General features: G+C 38.1%; 1 long non-coding RNA gene across 1 annotated transcript; it reads right to left on the bottom strand.

Moving 5' to 3' along the window:
- Positions 1-2,786: 2,786 nt before the first annotated feature.
- Positions 2,787-8,513, bottom strand: LOC148201405 (uncharacterized). The gene is made up of 3 exons (XR_015785147.1): positions 3,671-8,513; positions 3,348-3,581; positions 2,787-3,268 (listed from the first exon to the last, which is right to left on the bottom strand). It is a non-coding gene; the product is annotated as an uncharacterized LOC148201405 (long non-coding RNA).
- Positions 8,514-10,190: the final 1,677 nt, after the last annotated feature.

Consider the following 10,190-nt stretch of genomic DNA (forward strand, 5'->3'; position numbering starts at 1 on the left):
AATTTTAATATCATCATAATATAGTGTGAAATATTTAAATATTTCATTACATTATTGTCACAATCAGTAAAATCCACGCACGTATTGTCTTAGTGGAGTTCATGTGTCAAAAAGAGGGTTCGACACTTAGATGGTGGAGGGCAGGTGTTGGCAGATGAGCGAACGTCCATTTTTGACGTGGGAAGAAAAACTTTGATTTTCAGGAAAACTCACGCCACTCTCTGCATGCAACCTCTCTTCCAAACTCTGAAACTTCATTTTCTCCTCCTTCTCTCTAAAAGCTTTTCCTTCTCTCTACAAAACACTCATTTTCTCTTCTCCGATCATCACTCAGGCACCGCTAGAACACTCTCGGTGTCAAGAGCTTCCAGTTGAACTGATCAGTTTTTGGTTCTGAAACTGGTAAGTCATTTTCTCTTTAGGACGTTCATTCTTCTTACACGTGCGAACCCAGATTCTTGGTTGCATGAATTGGTCACTTTGTTTTGAGTATTTCTGTTTTTCTTGTTTGGTTTAGTTTGTAAGGGGTGATCGTCGAACTCTAAAGATTTCAGTAGTGAGGAGATATATTTCTGCATTGTTGAACGTTCGCTCACATTAGAGGTAAGGGAAGATATGATTTAATTTGTATGTTGTTTGAATTGCATGTATGTTCATTGAGTTGATGAATTAATATGAAGTATTATTGTTGATATGTTTGGACTATATGAAGTATGATTATTTATTATGGTATGGGTGTTTGATTTTATGAAAATAGATATTGAGAAATGAATTGAGATAAATGATTTCTAAGTATGAAATTTCCCTAAGATATTGTGTGTTCGTTACTGAATGGTCTTTGACCGTTCGGTTTTTATAGGGGACTCGTTTAGAACGGGATTCTTTCATTTGAAAAGAATTTATGTTGAGGACGAGCGTCTTCGTCTAGTACAATTTGTGTACAGGCGTTCCACCAAGGATATCCTTTCCTTGGTATTTTAAAATAAAACTAAGTATATCTGTGTAGTAGTACGTTCGTTCTTGAACATTAGTCCAATGATATCCTATATTCACCAAACGTTCGTATTATTCTGTGCTAGGTCTTTCACCAAGCGCTCGTATTATTTAAGGGTAGGTCTTTCGCCAAGCGATCGTGTTATTTAATGCTAAGTCTTTCACTAAGCGCTCGTACGATTTAGAGCTAGGTCTTTCACCAAGCGTTCGTACTATTTAGTGTTGGGTCTTATACCAAGCGCTCATTATCTTTTTTATAAACTACCTTGATGAAAATAGCGTTCGTCTAAATTCAATATTATACTCCCTCTACCGTGTTTGGTCTTTGACTGACATTCGGTTTTTCTTGATGTTAAACGCAAATAATCTAAGTATTTATCAGTGTTCGGTTTCTTCATAAAATTCTTTTAAGTACTATAAATTGAATATCTTGTATTGTCTGTATTTATTGTTTTCAGCCTAGAGTCTTAGTACTCGTTCTAGGCTAAGGGGTTTAGTCTAAACGCTCATGGGTCAGTTCATCAAATTGACTCACTTTGTAAATAACGTTCGATCCTTCTTAAATCTTGATAAATATTAGTGAACTTGTTCTTTTCCCAATCCCAATCGTAATTCTCTCTCGGTTTTGATATGTTAGGGAATTGGAAACCTCTCAGCCCCAGTCCAAGTGTTCGGTTTTGTTAAGGGTTAAAGTTGTACGTTCGGTATTTAGTATCTTCAGAGACGTTTATTCAAATTGATCTCATTAAGGTCTTATTAATGAAAGATGATGAAATATGATGTGTACGAAATGAATTGGATTTTGAACGAGCGTTCCGGGGAGGAATGATTCATGAATGGATATTGAAATTTGGTAAAGTATGAATGTAGGCATGCTAGGCTGGCGGTTCATCCTGATGTTCCGTGATTACTCGTCCTCACGTAGAGGAGGGTAAGTCATGTGTGGGAACGACAGGAGGTCCTAGTCGTTATGGTTAATTTGGACAGATATGACTAACCTCGGGTGGCAGCTGTTGAGGGTATCCCAGTTACTACATCACCTGAGTGACGAACGTCGTAGCTACACAAAATTCATACAGTCCGGACAGTCAGTCTAGTATTAGGCTTTGTATGAACGAGTGATGAATTATCTTGTCTAGTTTTGATTGTGTGAAATATATGTTTATACATGAATTAAATTACATAAGTTTACCCTATGTCTTTCTGTCTTGTCTATTTTGTACGTTCAGTTGTCTTCTGTTGCAATGATCATCCATGTGGATGTGAGCAGAAAGAGACGAGCTGCTGGAAGAGGCGCTGGAAGAAGAAAACTTAGTAGAGGTAGAAGTTAAGACCGAACAGTAGAACCGTTCGGTCAGTAGTTTAGTTGGATAGTAAGGTGTTGGTTTTTGTAAACCGTTTGGTCAGAATTACTTACCTTGTACAGTTTTAGTTTTCTTGTTCTTTCTGTAAGGTCGTTCGGCCATAAACATACTTTTCTTTTAATGTAAGACTAATCTGTAATATTATTTAATGTGATTATTTTCTTTTATAGTTTTAGACGATATTTTTGGGATGTTACAATCATCGTGAAATAAATTAAAAACAATATTAATATAACTCAAAATAACATACTAATACTCCTTAACGTAATTTATTTAAAAGAATTAAATCTTGAAAATTCTAAAAATAATTTTCCACTAGTCTTTCGATTTAAACAACATTCACATCGTTAGTAACATCTTCTATAACATCATCTGCTCTCATATAAATATAATTACCGTAGGTAAAAATCATCACCACAAATGCAAGAATGAGCTAACAACATTACATAAAAAACACATATAATAATATAATTATCATCACATAGTTATCTAATAATGTATAAGCTCCTGACATAAATCCATTTCAGAACACAAAACACATTGTCAATTCAAACTCTTATTTAGATAAACCATGTTAATTCAACCCCATTGCCTAGGTCATGGACTGCAACTTTTTTCCAGCATTCTTTGGATTTACTTTTATTCTTATAGGTGCTCCATGAAGTATTACTTTATAACACTCATGCGTGGATTGAGTCTTTCCTCCACTTGGAGCTCCATCTTCCTCAATGCCTCCTAAGTCATTGACTCACTGCTTCTTTGTGTAGGATCAAAGTAGTCCCGAAGATCAATCACACCCCCAACACCACACACACGTCCTAGGTGCTCTAGCTTTCCAATGGTCTTGTGAGAATGTCGTTCGTACCTTAGCCAGCAAAGGAACCCTGAGTTTGTTGCTCGACCAACACATCCTACATATGATAATGAAGTTTGTTACATAAAACACTAAATATTAAATAGATTGCTTATCTGTTTAGAATTTATACTTACAATTATGTGATCTCAAGACAATTGATTGTGATGTCATGTTCTCATTAGACTTAGTCCATGCAGTCTTCCAATCTCGTTCCTAGCAGGTGTAGGTGCTAGGTCAAGAGACTCAAGTCCTAAAGTCTCTACTTGACTCTTTCTCATCTTTCTCTCAAATAATGCATAACCACCTCGTGATAGTACGTGTAATGCATCATTAAGTCTTTGTGTTTCTTGGACTGCTAACCTTTTACCCTGTCAAACCATGTATATTCATAAGTGTAAATCATTATTAAATGCCTTATCTGACTATAGCAAAATTTTAAGAAACAAACATGCCACACTTTAGACTCTCTAGATGCACGAAACTGCATCCATTCCTCCTCAGTTATTATGTACTTCGCACAAGGATATTCATATATTCATGTTGTCGGTCTCCAAACACACATAGACGTGTCAGCCTTGTCTTGAAGTCCCTCCATCTAATTGCTACGTGAATTAACACTTTCTTTCTAATTTGCCTAGTGTTTGGAATATCAAAATTTTGCCGTTCAAAACAAAAAACATGTTAATGAGATAATAAAATCATATTAAACAATATATTAATTTTTTTTTTTAAGTAAACATACCAAAATGTCCTGCCATAGGAGGTTCTTGTTCATCTCTGGGACATCATCCCAAGATGCAATGACAATAGAGACATGGGTTTTTGCCAACATCCCCAAATAACTCCTAAACTTCTCTACATGTGGCCCTAAAGGCAGACCCAATTGAGGATCAATCTCAACGGATATCCTCTCCATGGCAACGCGTTGAGATGTCACATCGAGCAATCGAGTCATAGATCGACCACATCTGCTTTAAATGTTGAGGTTTTTTAAAATACATTTTCACACTATGATAAAGTTTTGAAATTTACCGATTATTGAATAACCCATGACACCCTGAAAATTGTGGCATTACAATAATTATCGCCACAAAAGGATGTCACCTATCATATTCACAAATGCAGATTTCCAAGGAGTAGACCCATATTAGAATAACCCTATTGTCATAACCTTGGAGGCGGAGAACTTTACCATAAAAAAGGTCTTAGTTGATAGGGTATTTCATTAGATATACTTTATTGAAAGACCTACCAAAAGTTAGAGCGTCTAGAAGAAGAAGCAATGACACCTTATGATGAACCTATATATGGCTTCTCTAGAGAAAGGGCGTCTATGAGAGGTTACAACGACCTTCACACGTCTTTTGGTGAAGAAAACCTAACTAAGACCATACCAATTTGATACTTGGTCATAGACACCATCACATCACACAATGTATTGTTGGGTCACCCATCACTAAATTTGTTGGTCATCATGGTGATATTAAACTCCCTAACAATGGCCAAGAGCTTACAAGAAGATTTGGAGTCTCCTATGGAAGGTGAGCCCAAGCTCTTATCATCATGGACCATTAATGAATACTTAGTAGATAACATTTATTTTGGGCCTTGTATTATAGGCCCAATAATATAAGGTTTTCTTTTGGGTCCTTGTATAATGGGCTACATAGTCTAGGTTTTCTTTTCGGCCTAAGGTCGTAGTTTAAGGTTTTGGGCCTAGAGGGTTTTGGATCTAGGGTAAAAGCCATAACTTGGAGCACAAACCTTCTAGAAGCTTGTGGACCCTTGGCTAGAGTCGTCTTCAAGTTCCTCTCTTTTTATGAGACACATGCTCTTGCCATGTGGCATGCTTTTAATGGAAAGGATTAGTGGCCACGTGTCCTCCTTGTAATGGAGAAGATTTTTTCCTCGGTATCTAAGTTTGTAGAATTAGGTCTCTACTTCTCCATTTTGTGAGACACCTTTAGGGTTACTGTTGAAATGAGCTTTTAGGTCACACTAAAAGTGAACAATACTTAGTTCCCCACTAATGTAGGCTAGTGGTAACCAAGGTTTAATCCTATGACTAAGTGCATGTTAAGTATTAGAAATGTAAAGTTGATCCTATGGAATTAAAATTGAAAACAAGGTTAAGGTGGGCAAGAAAAGAAAACTGAAGTTTTAAAAGAAACGAAAGCTAATTACAAATGCATGTCTATCTAACTCCAGCTAGATGATGCATGAATGATGTAAAGAAAGGAAGAGAAATGTCTAGAATAGATTCAGATGTGGGAAATGCTTTGGAGATGCATTAATGAATGAATGAATGAATTTCCTTAATCAGAAAGAGATTTGGAATTGGAATGTACTCATGATTTCTTGAATGTTCAATTGTAAGTAATATATGACACCTAACCTAAAATGATGCATTAAAGCAAATACAAGAACCTAGATTGATGAACATCATTACTTATGCGAATCAACAGCAGAACCTAATATCAGAACCCTATTTAGTCAATGCAAAGAACAAGTAATATCAAGAAACCGCAATTGGGTAATCAACTAAATGCATGAAAAGAAAAAAACAAAAAAGAGTGATATGTAAAGCAAGAAATTGAAATAACAGATACAAATGCAAAAGGAAGCATGCAATGTAAAGCAATTAATCCTAGAGACTACTGGAATTGATGCCTATCAATGGTTAATGTACAGAAAGCAGTTCCAGAACCTAACTGGCTATTTAGATGTTAATGAGTATGCATAGAAATGGAATTAAAATGTTGATGCACTTAAGGAATGGACACAATACAGAAATGGAACAGTATGCAAGGTATGATGCAAAATCTTTAGTGAAGAAAGGTGCAGAATCAAAACGAATTGGGTTTTTAGAATATGATAGACATGATAATAAGAGGAATCAAGCAGAAAACCAGAAAAAAATATTCAGAACCTGGAAAGATGCTAAATGCAAGGTGTTATTCTAACCTAATGACTACAAATGAAAAATGGAAAATGCAAGGGACAATGAACCTAGCAATGCTAAAGGATGCAACGGAAATTTGTCCTAACAACTCTAAATAATGCAGCAATGTGAAATATGCCTACCAAAACGTGATACCATGCACAAGTGAATGTAATGTGCTTAAGGACCAGTAACGAATGCAGATGCACAGTTGGAATGTTAGGTTTCTGAGTAAGAGACCTAACTATTCTCGCAGCACCCACTCACACCAACACCAATAAACAAGAGAAAATAAAGGAAAGGTGTCTAATATCTGTAATTGTATGTATTCACTATAACTGTAAAACGAAAACAACAACAACTCGGGAGCCTAATCCCCCTCAACAAGGTCCAAGACAAAATGTAAGAAATGGCTAGCTGCCTCAACAAAAATCAAGAATGTTTATTTATACTTTCTCTCTCCCCCTAACAAACTTTCCCGCTCTTTTCATTCCTCCTACCGTTCGGTAATACCGTTCAGTCCTTCACACCTTCCTCCCATCGTTCGATATTAGTGTAGATACCGTTCGGTCCTTCACACCTTCCTCCCACCGTTTGATATTTGTGTAGATACTGTTCGGTCCTTCACTCCTTCCTTCCACCTTTCGGTATTAGTGTAGATATTGTTCAATCCTTCACACCTTCCTCCCTTACCGTTCGGTTCCTTTACCGTTCGATACTCTTCTTTTTCCTCCTTTCATAAACTTTCCACTTCCTAACATGGAATTTGTGAATGTAATGCCAGAAGAGAAAGATGGCTGCAAAACAAAATTAAAACCTAACTTATTTGACTAATGAATCTAGAAAGAAACCCATAAGAAGAGATCCTAATACTAACTTGCTAAACTAAAAAAGAATCGTTCAACTTACAGCATCTAAGAAAGGCTATGAAAATAACAGCAACTAGAATCATGTGACATATTAGCAAGTGTAAAGAAAAATAGTTTCTGAATAAAAATCTCTTCATACTTGGTGCATTGAACAAGAGTGTGTCTCAAGAAGACATCTTGGTGATTAAATCCCACTTTGGGGTATTTGGATTCCATAATGAAACCACTAAAGTGCACAACTCAACATTCAATTTGCAGAAACAAGAAAGACTATCACAGCAGAAACAAATAAGGCAAAGAAACATGTAAAGAACTTTGGCAAAGAGAAATTCAGCAATAAATGTGCAATGGGTTGAGGCAAGAGTCTCAATCACTCTTCAAAAAGATCTTTTGCAATTGTAAAGCCCACTTTGGGGTCTTTCATTTCATATTTCAAAAACTAAAAATGGCAATTCTCGCTCCAGCCACCAACCAGTGCATATCTAAATTAAAATTGTGCCTTCAACTATATTTAACATCAGAACCTATTTCAAGAGCGAGTGGAAATAACTACCTATGCTTTACTCACTATTATCATATTATACAATCAAAACCAGCAAATTACAAAACTAGAGAATCAATCCTAAGGTATGGGAAACCATCCAACTCAGAAAAGAAAACAAAATGGAAAGAATCAAAGCAGGAAACACAAAAGAAAGGTACAAGAATTAAAAGTAAAAGCAGAATGTAATGCCAAAATGCAGAAACAATAAGAACAAGTGTTGGAAAATGAAAATCTTGCAATAAAGAGGAAGATTTAAGCAGAAATGTAAAAAATTGGACAAGGGAATCAAAAGAACTCGTAATTTTATTAGTATGAACAAACGAATTACAAAAAGGTACCGAAATCACCAAAGGAGGGCTCACGACTTGTCACTGCTTGTGAGTAGCCTTCAACAATCTCCAACGAAGAAGAAAACGAAAATCACTCCAAGAACTAGACTAACAGTAACTAAAACTAAAACTAACTAAGACTAATCAACTAATCACCCTCAAACTGAAAAAAACCGAGAGTGTTTGAAAAACTAACCGAGAAGAACCAAGACAAAAACTAAAACTAACCGAGAGAAAAACTCTTTACACTGTCGTTTTATAGAAAAACTAAAGGAAGAGGGAAAAAAGGGAAGATCGAACCCAATAAGCACTTCGCGCACACCCTTCTCGAGCCACACCTCTTTTAATCACGGACCCTAAGTTCTTCTCGCACCTTTTGATCAACTCCAAGCTTTTGAAACAACCTCTGGTCCAGTCCATCGCGAGCTCTCCTAGCATATTCGCGAACCCTCTTCGCACTCCTCTATGAACCCTAGCTCGAAGGGTTTTCGATTTGGGGAAAAATCCCCTTTGCTCGAGCCTTTCTCTAAACCTTAGCTTCTAGCAGCTTTGCATCCCAAAACGGTACGTTGCACTAAAGCTGCAGGTCCCAAAACGCAATGTTTCGTATTGGGGCAGATTCCAGCTCTTATTTTGACCAATCCAGCCCCTTTGACCAGGGCTTTTATGTAAGGTTTAATACCCAATTTTGTCTTCAGTTTGGTTTGGAAATCTCAATTTAGTCCCTCATTTTAAAAGTGTTTGAAATGAGTCTTCCCTTTTAAAATTTCGAGTCAAATTAGTCCCTTCCGTTAAATATAAGCAGACGAAGTTAATGGAATGATGATCTGGCAGTAATTAGTGATTAGGTGTCAAAACACAACTGTCTGCGTGCTTACGTGGTATTAAACCTTAAATTTATATATGAAATGGCGAAAACACCCTCACACATCCACCTTCACCTCACTCGCTACTCACTCACACTCATTCTCACTCTCTTACTCTTCTTCTTCGTCTCGTCTTCGTCACCTTCGTTTCAATCACACCTTTTTCAAAATCACATTCTAGGGTTAGGGTTTCCGCATTATGATGTGAAACGATAGCACGCCTCGTCCACCATCTCCTCTGAAACCCTCCCCTTCGCCACGATCTCCGCTCCTCCTACCATGGGAAACTGCTGCAGATCCCGGCCGCCGTGACCCGCGAGGATGTCAAATCGAGCTTCTCCAACGCAGACCACCATGGCAAGCTCGGTTCCGGGGCTGAGGCTGTCAAACAGAAGGCGCCGATCACGGTCCTCGCTGGCGTGCCCAAGGAGAACATCGAGGACTGCTACCTCGTGGACCGCGAGCTCGGCGTGACTTACCTCTGCATCGACCGTGACACGCGCGAGCTGCTCGCTTGCAAAAGCATCTCCAAGCGGAAGCTCAGGACGACTGTCGACGTCGAGGATGTCCGCCGCGAGGTTGCCATCATGCGCCACCTTCCCGAGAGTCCCAGAATCGTGCCACTCCGCGAAGCCTGTGAGGACGACAATGTCGTTCACCTAGTTATGGAGCTCTGCGAGGGGGGTGAGCTCTTCGACCGGATTGTTGCCCGCAGCCAATTTCTGAATAAAATCCTTTCTTCCCCAATTAAAAAATCATTTCTGAATAAAATCCTTTCTGCGATTTTGTGGTTTGTTTCTGGATCTTCCTACGAGAAGACGAACTCACGAGACGAAGGTGATGAGGCGCGAGGTGGTGGCGGCATTGGGGCACTTATGCGTCACGGCTTGCACTTCTTCGTTATTCTTCATCCTCATTTCTCCTAAACCCCAAATTCAGAAGCCCTCCAAAATCCCCTTATTACCCTTCCGTCTTCTCCTGAATTCCCACCACAAAATCCAACAAAGACGACAACCACAAAACCCCAAACCACAACCGCTTCGACTTACTCAAACTCTCGGTAACCCTTACCGTCATCTCTGCCTTCCCTGCAGCGAAATCGTCCAGCTCAAAAGAAGGATGGGATGGGAAGCTGAAGCACATAATCAAACCTATTTCTGCGAGATTGAGACAGTGGTTCTGGTTGTTTTGAATTATTCGAGAGTTTTGAGGACCAATTAAAAAAAATCTAAATTTTTAATAAAACCCTATCTTCAGAACACGTCAGGACGCACACAAGCAAATTATGACACGTAACCAGTAACTGATGCCAGATCATCACCCTATTAACGCCGTTTGGTTATATTTAACGGAAGGGACTAATTTGACTCGAAATTTTAAAAGAGAAGACTCATTTCAAACACTTTTAAAATGAGGGACTAAATTGAG

Source organism: Vigna umbellata, chromosome 3 (genome assembly GCF_029865625.1).
Source record: "Vigna umbellata cultivar VRB3 chromosome 3, Vumbellata_1.0, whole genome shotgun sequence".
Lineage (NCBI taxonomy): Eukaryota > Viridiplantae > Streptophyta > Magnoliopsida > Fabales > Fabaceae > Vigna > Vigna umbellata.